At 45.9% G+C, this 14,157-nt stretch overlaps 1 long non-coding RNA gene across 2 annotated transcripts in view; it reads right to left on the reverse strand.

The window, feature by feature from the left end:
* The window catches only part of LOC148148167 (uncharacterized), a 36,692-nt gene that overhangs the window by 8,306 nt on the left and 14,229 nt on the right, over positions 1–14,157 (reverse strand). The window contains exons 1-4 of one of the 2 annotated variants that reach the window (XR_015759328.1): positions 13,427–13,827; positions 10,761–10,868; positions 7,553–7,661; positions 2,165–2,271 (exon numbers count right to left, since the gene is read on the reverse strand). This is a non-coding gene — a long non-coding RNA (uncharacterized LOC148148167). Of the gene's footprint in view, positions 1–2,164; positions 2,272–7,552; positions 7,662–10,760; positions 10,869–13,426; positions 13,828–14,157 lie in introns of those variants that run through there. The other variant, XR_015759327.1, reaches the window with a different exon arrangement.

Genomic DNA, 14,157 nt, shown 5'->3' on the forward strand with positions numbered 1-14,157 from the left:
AGTGAAGGTGGTGTGCGGTATGCTAGCTGTTTTTGGGCAGTGCGTTGAGTATCGGAGTTGGGAGATCATGTTTCGGTTGTACAGTTGATCGGCTCGGCCACTTTTGGAATCCCATACTGCTTTCAATTCCAGTCTCCCTGCTATAGGAAAGATGTTGGGAAACTTGCAAGAGTTCAGAAAAGTTTTTCCAGGGTGTTACCACTATTGGAACATTTGAACCATAGGGAGAGGCTGAATAGACTGAGGCTATTTCCCTGCAGCACTGGACATTTTAGGTGGCTTTATCGAACTTTATAAAATTATGAGGAGCAATGATAGGGTGACTAGTCATGGTTTCTTTTTTCCCAGGGTAGGGGAGACCAAACAAATATGAATCTTTTTTCCAAGGTGGAAATGACAAATTCTAGAGGAGAGACGGCAAGTTTAAAGGATATGAAAACCGAAACAACTGAAGATGCTGTAAACCAGGAAGAGAAACAGAAGTTTCTGGAAAGGCTCAGCAGGTCTAGCAGCATCTGTGAAAAGAAATTAGAGTTAACGTATCTGAGGAAGGGTGACCAGACCCGAAACTTTAACTGATTTTTCCTTCACAGATGTTGCATGACCTGCTGAGCATTTCCAACAAAATCTGTGCAAGTTTAAACGGAGTTGTTTGGAGTATATACCCGAGAGTAACTTTATAAAGTGCGACGGAGACCATATCTGGAGTAATGACAGATGTTTTGGTCCCTTTATTTAAGGAAATGTGTCATTTCATCAGAGGCATTTCACAGAAAATTGACTGGGATGAACCCTGGTTTGCAGGGATTATCTTTTAAGAAAAGGCTGAAGAAATTGGGTCTCTACTTACTGGATTTGGGAAGAATAAGAGGTGATCGCATTGTAACATGTAGGATTCTTAAGGGGTTTGACAGGGTAAATACTGAGCGGATGTTTCCCATCATGAGGGAGTTTGGAACCAGATTCTGGGTCACTCACGGAATCACGGGTTCTGTTTTGGATTCGTCAAGTTTAAGGCAACACTGACACAGGTCAGGGGTTTCAGTAGCAATGGAGCTGGGGTGAGGTGGAGATAAGCAACATTTTAAGAGTTTGAAATTCCTGGTGTTTGTGATTGTGTAGATGTCTGATCAGAAGGTCATCTTGGGGTCAGATATGAGAGCAATATTGTGAAGGGTGCGGTTCTGTCTCAGATAGTTCCCAGTGGGCGGGAGGGGCTCAGCAATAAGGGAAAGTAATTTGTAATAGCAACTGAAGACAATGGCTTTAACCATTGCAACGTTCCTTTGCAGGAAATTGCAGCCAATCGCGTAGTGGGAGTGTGATGAGCAGTTTGATAACTGAGTAATGGAGAGCGATGATGGTGAGGGAGAGCTGGGCATTGTCAGTGTACATGTGAAACCTAACACGGTGATTTTGGACAATGTCACCTCCTGGAAGTATGTAGATGAGAAACAGGAGGGACCGAGGAGAGATCCTTAAGGGACACCAAATACAAGGAATTAAGAAAGGAAAGGGAGAGTTGGGATGGAGCAGGTTTTTCCAACAACGGTGGGGTCAAATATTAGTTTGCAGCAGAATGGGAGAGAAGGACATAACCAGAAAAGACAGACAGATAGAACAAGGAACAATATCTGTGAATTGGGAAGGGGGAGTGATGAAGAGGAGGAGCAGCCCAACTCAAAAAGCACTATTCCTACATTCGTGACATCACCCAACTCCACCCTAGTCTCAGCTCATTTACTGAAATACTCGTCTATCCCTGTGTTATCTCCAGACTTCATTATCCAAACACACTCCTGGCCAACCACACAACCTGTGAGACCCCGACAGCTCATTTTCTTTCAGACTCCCAACGATGTGTTTATTCATTGCTTCACCTGTCTGGCTGTTTCTACTGTTGCCAAGGCAACACGGTCTGGAATTCCCACCCGAACGCCCTCAGACCTGCTTTCCTCCTTTAAGGTATTCCTGAAAACCTGCTTATTTGGCAACTCTTTTGATCACCTGACCTAATATCCCCATCTGTGGCCTTATGTCAGAAGTTCTCAATAGTATTTCTGTGGAATTATAAACATGATAAAAAAAACAAACTGTTGATGATTTGCACATACATTGTGAACTCTTCACTGTCGCTGAGTGAATAATCTAAAACAGCTCTTACCCAAACACATTGTGGGAGCACCTTCACCACACGAACTGCAGCTGCACAAGGAAGTCAAACATCACCTTCTCCACAGGCAATGGGGCTTTGGCACTGATCATTGGTATCTGTGGAGGGAGAAACACACAGTTGATATTTCAGGGAGTGCAAAAAGCATTATAGGGAGGGAAAATGGTGCAGAATTTGGGATTTTCAAATTTGCGTTTTAGAATGTGCACTAAGTTCTGTAAAACCTCTCATCCCATACCATGAAAATTTCCTCCTCTTCCTGGTCAATATGTCTTTCATTTCCCCTGCCCTGCACCTTCACACATTGCCAATGCCTTGGCCACAACAACACTGTGCTGTCAGTGAAGTTTATCACGTGGTTGAGTATAGTCCCGCCCCTCATTCACTCCGATTGGTTGAAGGCCCAACTAGCACCTCTAGCCCCCGTTCCCCCACTCTTATTGGTCCTGCGCTGACATCAATAATCCGAGGCCCATTGTGCGCTGGAGCATGCTCAGTGCTTCCTGCTTTTGCTGTTGTTCATCAGGTGTAAGAAAGAGAGGGCTCATCCCTGTTTCTCCTGATGTCAGACAATAACAACAACTACCTGCATTGTATGGAGCCTTTCACACTGACAAATCTCCAAAAATGCTTCATGAATGATGGAAACGTTGATTAAAGAGAACGATTTTTAGATACATCTTTAAGGCGGACAGAGGGGGTTCGGGAGGATATTCCAAAGGTTTGTGTCCTCGGCAGCTTCAATTGTGGAGTGATATAGGTGGGCAACAGCTTACAATGGAGACAGTTAGTGGCTAACCATAGGTTAACAATGTCATGTCGTAGCCCCCTACCCCACACACCAGGCCTTGTTCTCACAGCCTGCCATTACACATTACCTATGGTAAGCCACTAACGGTCTCCATTAACAGCTAGTCACCCTCCCCCAGCCAGATGGTTATCCTTTATCCAACTGTTCTTCTCACTCTATCCCCACCTATCCTTTACTCCTTTTATCCTTCCCCCACACTATTTTCTGCACATAAACTGACTTTTATTCTCAGTAACATCTGTTCTGTGGAAGGGACACCGGATCTTAAACTTTAACTCTCATTTCTCTTCACAGATGCTGCCAGACCTGCTGAGCTTTTCCATAACCTCCTGGTTGTTGTTTCTGATTTACATCTTCCGCAGTTCTTTTGGTTTTAATTTACCGGGAGTTTGTAATTCAGGTCCAACAGCCTCTGTCCCAGTCTCTGCTGTCTCTCCCAACCCCAAACAGTGACACTGCACCTGCACAGCTCATGGACAGGTGTTGTCTTGCTGGCCACACCCCTCATTCAATCCCATTGGCTGCAGGACCACACAGACTCTCCTCCCATTGGTCTAGAGCTGCCATCAATCAGCCGGGCCCCATTGTGATGAGAGTGGAGGGCTAATCGCTCTCTCTGCCCTGGGATGAGCTTCATAATTCACAGTGAATGGGGCAGTATCACAGAGCACAGGGGCTGGGGGCTATTCAGCCCATTGGGGCTGTACTCTCTCCCTCTGGAGATGCTGCAAGTCTGTCCCAAGTCCCCTCCCATGTGCCCACAGCCCCCCAAATCTTTCCTTAAAAAGTAAATTCCAAGTCTGCTTCAGAATACCTGCTGAATCTGTGTCGTTCAGACTGTTCCAGGTGCTCAGAACTTACTGAGTAAAATAGTGTTCACATTTTCACCTTGTATTATTTGCCAATTACTTGAAAGTAGTTACTAAAAATTGTGACAGTGTTAACAATCCCTCTCTCTCTCTGCAAATTCAAGATCTTGGAACCTAATCTGCACCAGATCGAAATCACTGCTTCACCTTCTCAGCTCCAAGGATAATTATCTGTGCTTCAGCTAGCTCTCCACCAAATAGAGGAATGCATCTTAATTTATTAAGATCAAAGAAACAGACCTTCGGTCCAATTCGTCCGTGCCAACAAGGAATCCTAAACTAATGGATTCCCATTTACCATCTATTGGCCTGTATCCATCGAAACCCTTCTTATTCATGTACCCAATTGGAAGCCTTTTAAATGTTGTGATTTGATCAGCCTCCACTACTTCATCTGGTAGCCCCTCCCATACACACACCACACTCAGCTTGAAAACGTTGCCACTTATATCCCTTTTAAATCTTTGCCCTCTCAACTTCAACCCAAGTGCTCTCGTTTTGGACGCACCTAACCTGAGGGAAAAGGACGCCAGCTGCTCACCTTATCCACGCCCCTCATGATTTTATAAATCTCCATGAAGTCACCTCTCAGTCTTTGACTCTCCAGATAAAATAGCCCCAGCCTATTCAGCCTCTCCCTGTAGGACAAATCCTCCAATCCTGGCAACGTTTTTGTAAATCTTGTCCAAACCTTTTCAGGTTTCACAACATCCTTCCCAGAACGGGGAAATTCAAACTGAAAACGGAATTCCAGAAGTGGCTTAATCAACGTCCTGTCCAGCCACAGTATGAAGTCCCAGCTTCTGTATTCAATGCATTGACCAATAACGGAGTGTGTTAATGAAGTCCCATTTGCCAGCGGTTCACCCTTATCCCTCTAAAACCTTCCTCTTCATGTACCCAATCAGATGCCTTTTAAATGCTGCAATTGTACTAGCCTCCACCCCTTCCTCTGGCAGTTCATTCCATACTTGCAATGCCCTCAACATGAATAAGATGCACCTTAGATCCCTTTTACATCTTTTCCATCTCACCTTAAGCCTGTACCATCTAGGTCTGGACCCAACGAACTTGGGAAAAAGTCCCTGACTGCTCACCTTATCCATGCCCTTCATGATTTTATAAGATCACCTCTCAGCCTCCAACTCTCCAGGGAAAATAGTCCCAATCTATTAAGCCTTTTCCAATAGCTCAAACCGTCCAACCCTGGCAAAATCCTTGCAAATATTTTCTGAACCCTTTCAAGTTTCTCAACATTATTCCAAGAACGGGGAGATTGGAACTGAAAACAGAATTCCAGAAGGGCTTTAATCAGTGCCCTGTCCAGCCACAATATGACGTCACAACAGCTGCATTCAATGCATTGACCAATAACGGGGGGGGGGGGGGGGAGGTACCAAATGCTGCATTCACTACCCCGGCTACCTGTGACTCTACTTTCAAGGAACTATGAACCTGCACTCCAAGGTCTCTTTGTTCAGCAATGTTCCCCAGGACTTTACCATTAAGTGTATAAGTCCTGCCCTGATTTGCCTTTCCAAAATACAACAGCTCACATTTATCTAAATTGAACTCCGTCTGCCATTCCTCGCCCCAGTGGCCTATCTGATCAAGATCCTGTTGTATTCTGAACTAACCTTCTTCACTGTCCACGACACCTCCAATTTTGGTGTCTTCTGTAAACCTACTGACCATACCTCATATAGTCACATCCAAGTCATTTATTTAAGGGCCCAATATCCATCCTTGCAGCACATCGCTCCTCACAGGCCTCCAGTCCGCAAAGCAACCCTCCATCATCATCCTCTGTCTCCTACCTTCAAGGCAGTTTTGTAATGGCTTGCTCTCCCTGCATGCCATGTTATCTAACCCTGCTAACCAGTCTGCTTTGTGGAACCTTGTTGAATGTCCATATAAACAACGTTCACCGCCTGGAGTAATCAATTTTCTTTGTCACTTCAAAACATTCAGTCAAGTTAGTGAGACACAATTGTGCATGTACAAAGCCACATTGACTCTCCCTGTCATTCCTTACCTTTCCAAAATAGATGGATATCCTGTCCCTCAGAATCCCTTCCAACAACTTGCCTGCCACTGACTTCAGGCTCACTGTTCTCTTGATCCATGGCCTCTCCTTACCAGTTTTTTAAAATAATGGCACCTCACCTGTCGCTATCAACGATACAAATACCACAGGAGAGCTGGAAATGTGTTGCTGGAAAAGCGCAGCAGGTCAGGCAGCATCCAGGGAACAGGAGAATCGACGTTTCGGGCATAAGCCCTTCTTCAGGAAGGGCTTATGCCCGAAACGTCGATTCTCCTGTTCCCTGGATGCTGCCTGACCTGCTGCGCTTTTCCAGCAAAACATTTTCAGCTCTGATCTCCAGCATCTGCAGACCTCACTTTTACCTCAGGAGAGGCCCAACAATCACCACCAGATTTCCAGAAAGTTCCAGAATACACCTGATCATTTTCCAGGGCTTTATCCACCTTGATGCGATTTAAGACATCCAGTACCACCTCCTCTGTAATATGGACACTTTTCAAGTTATCACTGTTGATTTCTCCAAACTCTCGAGCTTCCATATACTTCTCCAGTAAAAATGACTTGAAATATTTGCATATCTTTCCCACTCCCTGTGGTTCCATAGACAGCCTTGTTGACCTTTAAGGGGTCCTATTCTCTGGTCCAGCTAATCTTTTGTCGGTCATATATTTGTTTAATCTCTTTGGATTCTATTCCAGGACATCCCAGAAAGGCCTACTTCACGGACTGTAAATTTCCTCTGACTTGATCAACACATACCCTCCACTTCCCGCACCTCCGCATTTACCCCACCCCTCCAGCCATAATAAAGAATATAACCCTGCGGTCTTCACCTTCCACCCCACTAATCTCCAGATACAGCACATTAACCTCTGTCATTTCTGCGACCTAAAGTCGTACCCCACCACCAGAGACATATTTCCCTCCCCACCTTTATCTGCGTTCCGCAGAGACCATTCCCGCTGCGCCTTCCTTGTTCGGTCCACACCCTCCCACCAACCCACGCTCCACATCCTTGACCCTCCCTTGCTGCCATGGGAGATGTAAAACATGCGGCCACACCTCCCTCTGACATCTGTCTAAGTTCCCAAAAGGATCTTTTCACATCAAGCAGAGATTTGCCTGCACATCCCAAAACCTCATATACTGCATCTGGACACTATGGGAAGAAGGGCCTATGCCCGAAACGTCGATTCTCCTGTTCCTTGGATGCTGCCTGACCTGCTGCGCTTTTCCAGCAACACATTTTCAGCACTGGGGAGAATGTACCAACTCCAACACAGACAGTTGCCCGAGGCTGGAATCAAACCCAGGTCCCTGGTGCTGAGGAAGCAGCGCTAACCACTGAGCCACAATACTGTGGGATCTTTGGTGCTGATGCGCTGCCCCACTGATACCTCAGTCACTCACCCTGCCTCATTTCCTAAGAGGCAGTGATGACGGAGTGAAATTATCGCTAGACAGTTAATCCAGAGACCCAGATAAGGTTCTGGGGACCCGGGTTTGAATCCCATCACGGCAGGTTTTGGAAAGTGAATTCAATAAATATCTGGAAAAAATAATCTAGTGACAACAAGGATTCCACTGTCAATTGTTGGAAAAACCAATGTGGTTCACTAATGACCTTTAGGGAAGGAAAATGCCATCCTTACCTGGCCTGGTCTGCATGGGACTCCAGACCTATAGCAACGTGGTTGACTCTTAACTGCCCTCTGGGTAAACGCAGCAATAAATGCTGGCCGAGCCAGTGACAGCCTCATCCTGTGAATGAATAAAGAAACAGGTCAGGTTTTGTTCCTTCTCTAGTAGGTACATCCTACAAACTGATTCTGAAATGTTCTCGTACACACTGAACAAATACCTTTCCATCCAAGCCCTTAATACGACAGCACTCCGAGGCTATGTTGGTAAAGTTAAAACCCCTTATCATTGCATCCATAATATTCTTACAGATAACTGAGGTCGCCTGGTAAAATTGTGTCTCAATTCCCCGCTGACTATTGGGAGAGACTCTATAATACAATCCCATTAAGATGGTCATCCCTTTCTTATTTCTCAGTACCAACCAAATAACTTGCCTGGATGTACTCCCAGGAATATCCTCCCAAAGCCCAGCCATAATGTTATCCCTAATCAAAAACACCTCTCCCCCTGCTCTGTTGCCCCCTTTCTATCCTTGCTATAGCATCTATACCCTGGAACATTAAGCTGCCAGTCCTATCCATCCCTGAGTGAAGCCTCTGTAATTGCTGTAATATCCCAGTGCCATGTTCAAAACCATACCCTGAGCCTGCCTCCCTGACTTGTAAGGCCTCTTGCACTGAAATAAATGCAGTGCAACTGGTCCGTCGCACCTCATTCTATGACTTGCTCTTGCCTACCTTGACAGTCTGAGTGGTGAACAGTACCAGCCTCAGACTCACCTCTTTTCTCACTGTCTCTTTAGGATTACCCCAACTTCCTCACTGGTTTAATGCCTTCCGAGTGGCCGAAACAAATCTCCCTGCTCGTCGGGATCCCATTCTTTCCCTTCCTATGCCATTGCTACCAATGTACAATGACCTCCCACTGGTTATTTTCCCTTTTGAAAATACTCTGCTCCCTCTGTGAGACATCCTTGACACTGGCACCAGGGAGGCACCACCCCATCCTGATGTCTCACTGTCAGCTGCTGAAACAGCAGACTGTGCCCCTGACTAGAGAGTCCCCTATCACCGTCGATCGTGTGGAACTGGATATACCTCATATTATGTTAAAAGCCAGTCTCAGTACCAGTAACTTGACTGTCAGTGCTACATTCCCCTGAAAGTCTATGACCACCTACATTTTCCAAAACAGTATACTTGTCTGAGATGGGGATAGCCACAGGAGACTCCTGCAGTACCGACCTACCCCTCCTAGCTTTCCTGGCCGTAACCCATCTCCCTGACTGTATCTGCAGTATCCTGCATTCCTGACACTGCCACCTATAACACCCCCGGCTCCTGTCAATTTCTCACTGCCTTTAATCACTCCTCCACCAATCCATGCGATCCAAAAGGATATGCAATCACACTTGCTACAGACATAATTATCAGGATCATTGAAACTCTCCCTAATCTCCCACATCCAACAGGAAAAGCACGCCACTCTACAAAGGCCATCTCTCCGCCTTAACAATCTACAGACCAAAACAAAGGCACAGTCTTACTGCTCGAAAAATACTGCCCGAGAATAACTTAATGCTTATGTTTCATATCTTAAACATTTAATCAAGAGACCCTAAGACATTAAAAAGAAATCCTCACCTTACTCACGATTGTAGATTGAATAAAATAAAACCGACTAAATATTTGAAGAGACTGAAACTCACTGAGCCGATCCCCGGCTCTGAGTACTTCCAAGGGCGAGGTCTCTCTGAGGGCAGCTGTGAAATGTCACTGTTTCTCTTCTCTGCCCACTCCATTTCCAGAGAGGTTTTTAACTTCACAGCAAGTCAGCTCAGAGGGGTCACTGTTTGGTTTGATTCACTGGGGGTTGCCTTTGCTGCCCAGACCAGTATTTATTGGCCACCTTTACTTGTCTTGGAGAAAGTGGTGGTTAACCGCCTCCCTGAAATGCTGCAGTCCATGTACACCACAGTGATATTTGGACAACAATCCCCCTCTGGGCCCACAACCCTCCCTGTCTCTGTAATCCCCCTCCGGCTTCAGAAATTACATGTCTGTGGCATAAGATTTTTATTTGGATTCATTTTTGTTTAATAAACCCCCCCAAAAAAGTGAAATATTTGGCCCCAAACAAATTTCTGTTGATTGACCTTTCGGAGAGGCTGACACATGGACGTTGCAGTATTTTATCTCACATTGTACACCGAGAATGATGGAACTTTCTTTTAAACATTGCTAAAGAGGGAGGCAATGGCTTAATGGTATTCCTGCCAGATGAGTGATATGTACAGTGTTCCGAGGACTAGGGATAGAATCCCAACATGGCTGATGGTGGCATCGGAATTCAATACAATCTAGAATGAAAAGGTGAATGATGACCATGAAACTATTGTCGATTGTTAGAAACCCACCTGGTTCACTAATGTCCTGTCGGGAAGGAAACGGTCATCCTCACCTGGTCTGGCCAACATGTGACTCCAGACCCACAGCAATGTGGTTAACTCTCAACTGCCCTCAGGCAAAATACTTTAAAAACTGTTAACAAATATTCCGCAGGTATCACTTATAAACTGGCTGTTCACATTGGGACCATGTGAATATCTGAAGGGCCTGAACTAAAACTGAGTTTCAGCTTCACCTTCTCCCTGTCTCACATCAGTCTGTTTACACCCAACTCCAGAACACTCTCATTGAGCCAAGCAGCCCTCACAGTTGCAGCCCTGTCATCTTCATTTTCTGCTCATACCTACATTGCCCTCAGCCTCCTGTACTGTTCGAATGCATCTCAATGGGAGCTCAGGAACAGCACTTCATCTTTCAATTCAGCCCTTTGTAACCCCAGAGTCAACATGGACGTCAGCAGTTTCTGAATGAACAGACAGTTGTCAGAAGCTGGAACATTCCACCTGAAAAGGTACTGGAATTTGAGCCCAAAAGGATTTTTAATGGGAAGTTTGCAGGTAATTGAAATCATGAAGTTTACATGTTAGCATCATGAAGTGGGTGATTGGGTCTAAATCTGAGAGTTCTTACAAAGAGACGAGGTGTAATTTGGATAAATCTGTGCTCCCTCTCAGGCCAATATCTCCTTCCTCAGCTGCAGCGCCCAGAACAGAGCACACACCCATAGGGTGATCCAACCACGAATTTGTACATCTTTCTGCTTAACAAAAATATTGGAGATATCTTCCCACAAACAGAACAGACAAACCTTTCTCCTTCCACAGTTAAATGCCAATGATATTCAGATCCTGATGACTCTATTGACTGTAAAAACTTGCTTTTGAGATCCCAGCCTCAATTATTCTGATTTAATATCCTATGAAATGAATTCACAAAACAAAACTCACAGTCAGTACAGGAAGAATATAAAGACATACTTTTTTTCTTGGTATGTGCTTGATGTGTAAATGCCTCTCTTCAAGTTGCACGCCCCACCCCCTCCACCCTAGGCACATGCGCCTCACTGTACCTTACCCCCAATAAAAATGGCGGCCATATCCCAGGACCTTTCACTGCCTGAGGGCCGCAGCCATTTTCCCATCTGCTGCAAACGTGGGATTAAGAGTTTCTAATTCAGACTTACAAACCGCACAGAGTGTAATTAAAACTTCCCATTCTAAAGTGACTCATTATCTCCCTGTCTCTGAGGCCACTCTCCCCTTCCCTGTTTGCGTCTCCCACATTCACCAATGGCCGAGTCACGTGGCACTGCATCGGCTGAGTTACTGGTGACGTGTCATCCCACTGGCCACGCCCCACATTCACTCCCATTGTTTGGATGACCAGCTGGTTCCACTTGGTCCACCAGTCCCACCACCTTTTCCTATTGGCCCGAAGCTGCCATCAATCAGCTGGACCCCATTGTGAGGTCAGTGGTGGTATCCTCCCCATGTCTGAATAACACCCAGAAGGTGTATGGATGATGTCAAATCTGGAACAACAAGCAGAAGGTGCTGGGAAAGCTCAGCAGGTCTGGCAGCATCTGGGAACAGAAATCTGTCCAGTGGCCCTTCCTCAGAACAGATGAGAGCAGGGAAAATTAGAATCTTGACAGCATGGCCCAAAATGTCCACAGAGTCCCTCCGAAAGGTATCCCACCCAGACCCATTCCCCTACCCTACTACTGTATATTTCTCCTAACTAATGCACCTAACCTACATATCCCTGAATATTATGGGAAATTTAGCTTGGCCAATTCAACTAACCTGCATATCTTTGTATTGCAGGAGATAGGGGTTAAGGTGTAAATAACAGGGAGGGACAGAACCCTAAGAGGGACTGGAACATTTGGAAAGAAAAATGAGTGGATTACGATCTGGCTGGGAGGGTGCATAGCTGTTAATGGAGGGGACAGGAACCTGTGTCTGGCAGCATCTCAGTGGAGGTGGCCGAAATGACAACTGATGATCTACGTTCTGCTGCAAAAACAGACCCCGAGCTTCCAGCTGCCTGCCACTTTAAACACACGAGTCTGTTCCCTGGCCAACATCTCTATCTCATGCTTAGTGCTGTGTCCCAGTGAAGCCAGAACATACCAAATGGCCCCATATTTCGAGGACTGCAATTTCCCCTCCCATGTGGTCAATACCATCCAATGTATCTCCTCCACTTCCTGCACCTCTGCCTTTGAAACCCACATCTCCAACTGCAACAAGGAGAGAACCCCCCCCCCCCCCGCTCCACCAAGTCCTTACCTTCCACCCAGATACAACACATCATCGTCTATCATTTCCACCAGCTACAATCAGACTGCACCACCAGATTCTTCAGGGGTTTGACCGAATAAATACTGATGTGTCTGAGGGTAAATACTGGGGGGGGGGGGGGGGGGGGGGGGGGGGGTCTGAAACCAAATTCTGAGCCATTCACAGAATCAAGGGTTCTGCTTTGGGTTCGTCAAGTTTAAGGAACACAGACACGGGTAAGGGGTTTCAGTAGCAATGGAGCCGAGATGAGGAGGAGATAAGCAACGGTTTAAAGACTGGAATTCCTGGTGTTTGGGATTGTATAGATGTCTAATCAGAAGGTCAGCTTCGCGTCCGATATAACAGCAGTATTGTGATGAGTCTAGTTCTGCTTCATAGTTCCCAGTGAGAGGGAGAGGCTCAGCAGTTAGGGAAATGAACTTGTTAGGCAACGGGTTTAACCATTACAATGTTTTATTGGAGGAAACTGCACCTAATCGAGTAGTGGGAGCATGGTAAGCAGTTTGATAACTGAGTAACAGTGGAGTAATGGAGAGGGATGATGGGGAGGGAGAGCTGGGCATCGTCAGTGTACATGTGAAACCCAACATGGTACTTTTGCACAATGTCACCTCCTGGCAGTATGTAGGTGAGATACAGGAGGGGCCAAGGATAGATCCACGAGGAACACCAAATGCAAGTAATTCAGAAAGGAAAGGGAAAGTGGAGATGGAGCAGCATTTTCCAACAACCGTGAGGTCAAATGTCAGTTTTTCACAGAATGGGTGAGAAGGACCATAACCAGAAAAGATAGAACAAGAAACAATGCCTGTGAATCGGTGAGGGGGACTGATATGGAGGAGGAGAAAAGAGAGTTGGAAAGTATATGGTTTCGTGAGATTAGGGTAAAGGGTCAAGATGAGCTCTGATAAGGCTTGACATGAGATGAGATTGGAGAAAGATGTAGGTTTGGACAAAAACCGGGAACACCACATGAAGCAGTTTGACTCAGTGGGCTAGTGGGAGGGATGGAAGCAGCAGATCGGATTATCTCAGTCTTAGTGACAGAGAAACTCCATGTGCTCCAAACCCATGTTGTTGGAGGGGAGAGTGGAGGAGACAGGAGGATGGACAGTGTTTACAAAGAAACAAAACCTGGGTAAGTGATATTTAAAGTGAGTGAACAAACCTAATGTATTTAAATTTTATCCAAAATATTAAAACAAACGACTGAAGTCCTGGTTCGAATCCCATCTTGGCAGATGTTGGAATCTGAATTCAAGAAAAAATAACTGGAATTAGGAATCTCCTGAACTCCATGGAATCATTGTCAATGGCGAAAAACATCCTGCCAACCTGACAGTGACCCAGCAAGCTACTCACTGAAATAATCACTGCAAAGTTTCAACAAAGGAATGAAACTGGATGGACCACTCGGCATCTAACAAGGCACCAGAAAATACAACCACAGAATCAGCCCTCTCGATGGTGCAATGTCTTCCAGACGAACATCTGGATTTTGGTACCAACATGTGCAGAGCTGTCTCACAGACCAATCAAGGAACAGCCTGACATACTCATACTCATGAAATCAACCCTTACAGACAATGACCAGACACCACAATCACCATCCCAAGATATTGAAATTGTGGTGATGGAAAAGCGCAACAGGTCAGGCAGCATCCGAGGAGAAGGATAATCGATGATTCGAGCCTAAGCCGTTCATCAGCCTGACCTGCTGTGCTTTTCCAGCACCAGACTCTTGACTCTGATCTCCAGCATCTGCAGTCTTCACTTTCTCCTGAAATCTCTGGATATGTCCTGCCCCACCTGCAGGACAGACCAGGCAGAGGTCGTGGCACAGACAGGGAGGATTTGCCCTGGGAATACTCAGCATTGACTCCGGACACCAGGAAATCT

Source organism: Chiloscyllium plagiosum, unplaced genomic scaffold (assembly GCF_037043375.1).
Source record: "Chiloscyllium plagiosum isolate Xiang-an unplaced genomic scaffold, Cpla_swu_hap1 HiC_scaffold_14, whole genome shotgun sequence".
NCBI lineage: Eukaryota > Metazoa > Chordata > Chondrichthyes > Orectolobiformes > Hemiscylliidae > Chiloscyllium > Chiloscyllium plagiosum.